At 42.0% G+C, this 8,795-nt stretch overlaps 1 protein-coding gene across 2 annotated transcripts in view; it reads left to right on the top strand.

Annotated features, from left to right (window-relative positions):
• The window catches only part of SH2D3A (SH2 domain containing 3A), a 53,329-nt gene that overhangs the window by 15,882 nt on the left and 28,652 nt on the right, over positions 1-8,795 (top strand). The window lies entirely within an intron of this gene.

The following is an 8,795-nucleotide window of genomic DNA, read 5'->3' as shown; positions in this document are numbered from 1 at the left end:
CACTTTGACGGACGAACCCTGTGCATTTTTTATATGGAAGTAAACCGTACTGTCTCTTTAGATCTTGCTTCTGGAGGCATAGGATTACACAGTGACCTTAGTTTGTTATTATTCTGAGCCTGCAGGAGGTTATAATGGATACAGCTAGCATATCCAGCTATGAAAGCATTCTTTGTGGGCTGTAGAGAAATGTTATTTATATACTCCTGCCAGTGTGGGTGATACTATACACAGTAAGGAGAGCAAAAGACATGTGTTAAGTTTAGCTTCTAAATTGTAGTGGCAGACCAGCGTTGGGCACTGCCAAGTCTGTACAACGTGTTTGGCATATGGGTGGACACAAACTCACACATAATCCTCGCTTTTCAGCATGAAAGCTATCTGCCAGCTGCTTTTCTTCTTGTGGGTGAATGGTAGAGAAAGAAGGAAATGTGTGGGTGTAGGGGGTCTCTGGAGAGAATAGATTAATGGTTCCTTCCCCTTATTTGTGTGGATTCAGTGGCAGATCCCATTTGGTCTACTCTTGCATCTTGTTTTAGCTTTTGAGGAAACAAGAGAGGACAGTGGAGAAACAAGGATACATGTAAGTCAGTGTAATTAGAAATGTGGTGGCAGGTTCAGTTCCTAGTAATAACGATCTTTCTCAAAATGTGGTGGTAGAGTGTTTCAACAGCTTGCAGGAAGTGAATCACAATCTGGCCCAGTCTCCAGGTGGCTTCAAGAGTTGTGTCTCAGCTTTGTTTCTGATTCTGCAGGTTATTGTGGCTTTTACCCCTCTCAACTACTCATTACATCACTTAAGTCTTAACGTATTGTTGCTTGCTTTGTCAGGCAACTACTTGCATTCCTTGCGCAATCAGGTGAGTTCTGTAGTAAGACCACACTGTCTTGAGTTTTGGCTGGAAGCCTATTGGTGCTTTTGTGTAATGTTAGAATAACTTATCATAGATAATTGCAATTCAGTGACAAAGTGCCAGGGTACATGTTGGTTCCATTGTGGAGTATGTGGCCTGGCACATGACTGAGATGCACCCTGGTACCTCATCAGTTAGCCAGTGTAAGTTATGCAAACACCAGTAGGATTGTGGCATTTTGAGGTGAGACTTACTGTGATGTAGTAGTAATTAGAATGTTGGAATGGGTTTTGAGGAAATCCAGGATTGTCTCCACTGAGCCCTGAAATTGACTGAGTGATATAAGGACATGAAGAGCCCTGCTGGATCAGGCCAAGAGCTCATCTAGTCCATCTCCCTGTATCTCACGGTGGCCCCACCAGAGGCCTCTGGGAGCACACGAGACAACTAGATACCTGTCTCCTGATACCCCTCCCCTGCATCTGACTTTGAGTTGGTTATTTTCTCAGTCTGATGTGCCTCACAAAGTTGTGAGGACAAAGAATGGAGAGAGGAAAGTAATGTATGTCTCCCTGGGCACCTGGAAGGAAAGGCAGGAAATAAATGTAATAATCAATATTAATAACATGATCCAGTCACCTACCAGTGCAAACATTGGGCAGTGGCACTGGGTATAATATCGAGCATGTCAGGTATAGGTGATTGGTTTCCCAGAGTCTAGTGAAATATCTTGTCATAACATCTCCAGTTATGAATGCTTCTTATAATCCCTTTCATCACCCCGTTTACTATTCTTTCTCAGGCTCTTGGGTTTTGGATGATAAAAGTATTTCATACAAGGCCCAGTGTGGTATAGTGGTTAGACTTGGAACACCCAGATTGGAGTGCCCATTAAACCAGGAAGATCTCACTGGGGCTGGTTGCCATCTGTCTACCTATCTACCGTATATGATAGTTGTAAGACTATAAAGGGGCCTGGAATCTTTCATGTTACTTTGAGCAGCTTGGAAACACTCTAGTACAAATATCCATCAATTAACCTACCTATCTGTCCATCAAAGTTAGGATAATCAATGGCTCTTGATGAAGCAGAGAAGACACTTCATCCTGCCATTTTGGGGTTCTTTTCCTCCTCTTCGGACTATAGGCTGCTCTTGGTTGAGATTTTGCCCTAGGGAATTGGTCTGCATGGGTACTGGTGTCATGATGTAACCCTCAAACTTTCACTCCCTTTTCTAATGCCAGAAACTCAGTTCTAGCCATATATAAAAGTATAGGTGAGCAGGTGAAAAAATGCCATTTCCTCATCACCAGGTGACTGATCTGTGGTTTTGTAGATGCATCTAGGAGGCCTTGCCTGATGTCTATTGGGGATCTAAGAATGTGACTTCTGGGCAGGGTTCCCAACTTGGATAGCTCTTGCATTTCTAGGAACTGTGAAACCTCAGCAGTTGGTTCTGAATGGGAAGTTGCTTTGGAGTGTTTCACAGGAATCTGAGAGGAAAACCTGGGTTAAGTCTCAGGGGGCAGCTGATTCAGATCAGTCAATTGCAAGTTGTGTGTCAGGGACGTGATTCAACTCAGTAGACTCAGAGCACTGTCTGAATCGTTCCTGGAGGGACTGAGTTCATAATGTAATTGGGGAAGTGGCTTTTCTTTCTGTGGTGGCTGCCTCGTTGTGTGGTAAAAATTATTCACACTGCTACTGGAAAATGCCCCCTTCCCTGATACAGGGCTGGATGAAATCTTCTGCTTGTGATTTCCCTGGTTGAACTAACTGTATTATAGATTGGCCAACTGACCCAGTTTGGCCTTGTTTAAAATCCAGTGAACATCACACTTGGCCCAATGCCCTTTTCTCTGTGCACCTACTTCTTGCTTTTGCACTAGTTGCTCTCTCTCTCTCTCTCTCTCTCTCTCTCTCTCCATCTTAGTGCTCCTTCAGTGTATCTGGGAAGTACTGTACAACTTTCAAACTCTCCCAGGTTCATGGTAATGAACATGTGAAGCTCTTTCAGATCTATAAAATGAAGACATATTTTGAAACTTGTGACTTTCTGAACTCAATTTGTTGAAATCTTTAAAATGTTGTGGCACAAATATGCAGGTAGCAAGAGGGGGAAAAAAAACACCACCAGGGCCTCTGAAGCAGTTTCCACGTGCACTCTATAGGCTGTATCTTATATCACAATACTCCAAAGATACTCTCCAAATGGGATGAAAATCCATCTAGCCATTTAAAACATAATAATTGGGGTGCTCCAGAGGACTCCCAGAGTGATTTTCATCTATTTGTTCAGTTTATAAATAGAACATAGTGTACGAAAAAGCTAGATTTGATATACTTCAAGGAGTGAAAAATTGTGGAAGAAATATCAGTAATTTAGATACACAGATGACATCATACTACCAGAAAAATAGTCAAAATGGAGACTTTGGCTAAGAAATAAGAAGTTTGAGACTTGGGAGGATAGCTATGAAGGAACTAAGAAACTTTCCTAAAAGAATGGCTGTATCACTGGAGACCAAGGCCAAAATCATCCACACTCTGGTATTTCCAGTTACTAGGTATCAATACTAGGTATCAGGGATGTAGTGGCACTGCGGGTTAAACCGCAGAAGCCTCTGTGCTGCCAGATCAGAAGACTAGCAGTCGTAAGATCGAATCCACGCGACCGAGTGAGCTCCCATCGCTTGTCCCAGCTCCTGCCAACCTAGCAGTTCAAAATCATGTAAATGCAAGTACCACCATGGTGATAAGGTTTCGTGTCTAGTCGCGCTGGCCACGTGACCACAGAAACAGTCTGCAGACAAATGCTGGCTCTACAGTTTGGAGATGGGGATGAGCACTGCACCCTAGAGTTGGACACGACTCGACTAAATGTCAAGGTGAACCTTTAACTAGGTATCAATATGAAAGCTGGACAGAAAAGAAAACTGACAAGAAAGAAAAAGATTTATTTGAATTGAGATGTTGAAGGGCAGAATTACAGGTACTGTGGATTGCCAGAAAGACTTATAAGTGGGCACTAGATCGAATCAAGCTTGAACTCTCAGTAGAAACTAAAATGAATAAATGGAGACTGTCAGTCATATTTTAGACATATTATGGGAAGAGAAAACTCACTGGAAAAGACAATGTTATAAAAATAGATGATGGTTGGAAAAGAGGAAAATGGAACAAAGAAGTTTGACTTAAGACAGTTAGGTCTCTAAGTCTGCCTTTAGGACTGTTAATTCAAAAAGTTATTAAATATCAGAAGTGAATTGATGGCACATAACAGTAACATGGCAGTAGTGAGATAAAATAGTTTTGGTGAAGCACGGAGAGAGAGAGAGAGAGATGGTCCTAATAATATACTACTAACACAGTAAGGTTATGAAAACTGAAAGGTGAAGAATAGTTTAATTTTCTTTTTCTTTTTTTCATAAGAAATAACCACTCACTAGCTTACTGTAAATGAGAAATATGACCAGAGAGTACTTTTCAACCTATAAACATTTGGGAAAGTGTCTTTTTTGGCATTCAGGTTATCTGACAGAGTAGTCAGTGGGATGTAAGGTACAAAAAATGGTTTCCCCTCCTTCAGGCATTACAGCGTTTTCCAACCAAATTTGGGGTCAAATTTGTTGGTTAAAAAAGGTTGCTTTCTTCCTTTGAATTTGGTAGGACTGGATCTCCCTTCAGCTGCCAGGGAGATGTTGTGGTTGTGCCACAGTTTTTTGTGTCTGAGTGTCTGGTGTGCTCTTTCTGGATGGGAAATTGAGGGAGGATGCACAGAAATATTTAAAAGTCTATCTTTTGATATACAGTTGGACTCCTGTGCCCATGGGGGATTGGTTCCCTGATTTATCGTGGATTCCTGAAACCGCAGATAGTAGTGAACCTTAGGAGGTGGGACAAAGGCCACAAGAGGGCAGGATGAAGGCCACAAGAGGCAACCCTTGTGCACTCTTTATCGGGCTGTGGCAAACCATGGATAAGTGAAACCGGAGATACTCATCCCCTGGATTTTAGTAAAGAATAAGGTTATTTCTTATGACAAAGAGATGAGAAAAAAAGAATATTAAAATAATGTATTCGTGAAGGCTTTCACGGCCGGGATCTAATGGTTGTTGTGGGTTTTTCGGGCTCTTTGGCTGTGTTCTGAAGGTTGTTCTTCCTAACGTTTCGCCAGTCTCTGTGACATCTTCAGAGGACACCACATATTAAAATAATATTCACCTTTCAGTTTTCATAACCTTACTGTATGTTGTTGTTGTTTAGTCATTAACTTGTGTCTGACTCTTTGTGACCCCATGGACCAGAGGATGCCAGGCCCTCCTTTCTTCCACTGCCTCCCAGAGTTGGGTCAAATTCACGTTGGTAGCTTCGATGACACTGTCCAACCATCTCGTTTTCTGTCGTCCCTTTCTCCTCCTGCCTTCACACTTTCCCAACATCAGGGTCTTTTCCAGGGAGTCTTCTCTTCTCATGAGATACTGTGTGTTAGTAGTATATTACTAGGACCAACTACCTAACTATTTAAAAACATTAATTAACTCATACTGGACTCTGCAAATAAAAGAAGTGTTTATAGGTATCAAGCAGCTATATAACCAAGACAGAAAAGACTGTACGACCCATGATTGCATCATGGGTCATTCAGTATACAGTGCCATTGTGACAACACTTCCTTTGTTTCAAGAGGATAGAATTGTCACCATCTGGGATTGGTTGAGATGCACAGTCTTGCTTGCCAGCCTCTGAGAAAACCCCTTTAAAGCACATCTGCTCTTTTGCTTTACCCATGTCTTTGCTTCTTTGTTTATTTAAGCTGAGAGGCATTGGTCCCCTTAGATCCCATATAGTGAGTGGTTGCATATTATAATCAATGTGGAGGTAGTCATTTTCTGATTAATCTGAGAGTCTGCTTGTGATTAGAGACTTCAGTGTGACATGAAGCTCTGTGAGATTTAGCTGCCAGAATATATTCCATGAGAATATATTCCATGTATTCTTTGCATAATGCAAGAAAACAGGGAAAAATGAGACCATGTAATCTTGCAAATGTTACAAGAGCTGTGAAGCTGAAGTATCTCCTTACTTGCAAGCGAAAGGTCTGCTGGTTTGAAATTTGTACCTAGCAATTTATGAAAGGCTTCCAGGTGAACTGAAGCTCGCAAAGTGGCAAATGGTTTAATATTTGACAACAGATCAGCATCCACTTTGAAGTGCCAAATCAAGAACCAAACAACAAATCAACAACTTCATTGCAAGTGCTACAATCAATATCTTTCCAGTCAGATATGTACTGATGGCATTGTTTGCATTTTCTGTGTGTTTTGTTGTCACTTGAATTCTTTTCAGCAGCACTGTTTCATCTGCCTGTGCAACAGCTTCATTTTAAATACCATCGACCAACCTACTGAGCAGGTGCTAGTGTTTCAGTGCAATAACTCTGATTTTATCAACACTGTTAGCAACAGCTCATTTTCTTCAAGAAGGAATGCAGGGAATCCATGTTCTGCCTTCTCAACGTCTTCATGAAGGAAGACCCAGGCATGTCAGGATTAACTCTACAGTTGGAAAGTGAAAACTGTGTCTGTCTGCTCTCAAAGTGTTTGGGGACAGCAGAGAGAGAACAGTGTTTGGTTCTGCAGTGTTGCAGAGTTTTTCTCTAGACTCTGATTAGTGGAAATATGTAATTTAGCCCTACAGGCTGCTGCAACATGTGTCCTGCTTTACAGACTGAGATAGATTTCATTCATTCCATATTATTATTTATACCTCTCCTTTCTCCAAAAAAGGACCTAAGGCAGTTTATAATATGAAAACAAGCAATATTTAACAGCTACAAAAATACAATAAATTAGATTAGATTAGGCACCCTTCAGTCTCGAAAGACTATGGTAACATGCTTTGAATAAGGACTTGGAACAGCGTCTAGTGTGGCTGAGTGACAATCCCTTCCACACTGAAGACAAGTACAATCTGTCCCCTGTCCAGCTCCCTGATTTTGCTGGTTTCGGGACTGCCTCTTTGCCTCAGCCTGCTGAACAAGTGTCTCTTCAAAATGGGAGAGGCTATGCTGCACCACCTGCCTCCAGACTGAACACTCAGATGTCAAGGTTTCCCGTCTGTTGAGGTCCATACCTAAGGCCTTCAGATCCCGCTTGCAGATATCCTTGTATTGCAGCTGTGGTCTCCCTCTGGGGTGCTTTCCCTGCACTAATTCTCCACACAGGAGATCTTTTGGAATCTGGCTGTCAGCCATTCTCATGACATGCCCAAGCAAACATAGATGTTGCTGTTTCAGTAATATATACATGCTAAAAATTCCAGCTCGTTCTAGGACTATGCTATTTGGAACTTTGTCCTGCCAGGTGATGCCAAAAATGTGTCAGGGACAAAGCATATGGAATGTGTTCAGTTTCCTCTCCTGCCATGCACAAGGGGTCCAGGACTCACTGCAGTACAGGAGTGTACTCAGGATACAAGCTCTATAGACTTGGATCTTGGTATATGCCATCAGCTTTTGGTTAAGCCATAGCCTCTTTGTGAGTCTAGAGAACATGGTAGTGTAGCTGCTTTGCCAATGCGTTTATCCAGCTCAACAGCTAGAGAGAGTGTGTCAGACATCATTGAGCCATGGTACCCAAAGTCATGAACAGCCTCCAATTCTTGTGTAGAAATGGTAATAGAGGGAGGGGAATCCACACCCTGGTGCATGGCTTGTGTTTTCTTCAGGCTGATTGTTAATCCAAAGTCTTGGCAGGCGTTTCATGAGTTGTTGGAGTTCTTCAGCAGAATGGGCGACAATAGCTGTAGCATAGGCAGGGAGGAAGTCCCGCATGCATTTCAGCTGGACTTTGGTCTTCGCTCTCGATCTAGAGAGATTAAAGAGCTTTCCATCTGATCTAGTCCAGAGATGGACACCTTCTGCTGCAGTTCCAAAGGCGTGCTTCTGCATGACAGCAAAAAAGATCCCAAGCAGGGTCGGCATGAAGACACAGCCCTGTTTTACTCTGCTTGGGATGTCAAAGGGATCTGATGTTGAGCCATAAAAAACTACAGTGCCCTTCATTTCCTCATGAAAGGACCTGATGATGTTAAGGAGTTGAGGTGGACATCCAATCTTGGGAAGTATTTTTAAAAGGTCGTCCCTGCTGACCATAAATTATTACAATATTTTTTTAAAAAAATTGAATTTGTATATCAAGAGTAACTTGAACAATTTTCAAAAAATCTTGGCTGAGATCGTTTTGCTTACTGTAGTGAGTTGAAAGTAGACTCATTGAATCAGTGGAAGCTATGGAGGAACTGACTCACCAAATCCCCACAAATTCAGCAGACCTCCTCTAGTAAAAAAGACAAAAATTAATTAATTTATTATTCTGGATTTAAAGAGAATTCATAAACCTGGCTTCTCACTTGTGACCAAGGTGCTCCATCTGTAATCAAGGAGGAAACATGCATGAAGATACATTCAGCTGCTTTGGATCCAACTCTGTTGTTTCAGGCATTTTCAGCTGCAGCCAGCACTCCTTTGAACCAGGGATGTAGAGTTGATTCGCCTATAGAAAGTAGTGCTTTTTGTCTGCAGATTTTGTAACATTTTTCACCATTGCATAAATTGTATCAATTCTGTTTGGTCCACACTGCCATCACTCCAGAGTGCTGGTATATTTTTATCCAGTACAGTGGGGTCTTGACTTGAGAACTTAATCCGTATTGGAAGGCGGTTCTCAAGTCAAAAAGTTCTCAGGTCAAATCTGCATTTCCCATAGGAATGCATTGAGAACCATTTGATCCGTATCTGCTCTTTTCCGTCCATAGAAACTAATGGGAAGCTGCTATTCTGCCTTCAACTGCTAGAGGGGGATATTTTGTTTCTTTTTTTCTTAGGTCAAGAAAGGTTCAGGGAAGGCAGGGAAAATACAGTCCAGGCAGTACAGTAC

This window comes from Pogona vitticeps, chromosome 2, assembly GCF_051106095.1.
Source record: "Pogona vitticeps strain Pit_001003342236 chromosome 2, PviZW2.1, whole genome shotgun sequence".
Classification (NCBI taxonomy): domain Eukaryota; kingdom Metazoa; phylum Chordata; class Lepidosauria; order Squamata; family Agamidae; genus Pogona; species Pogona vitticeps.
The sequence above is the reverse complement of the archived record's forward strand: the minus strand, read 5'-3'. Positions and strand labels throughout refer to the sequence as shown.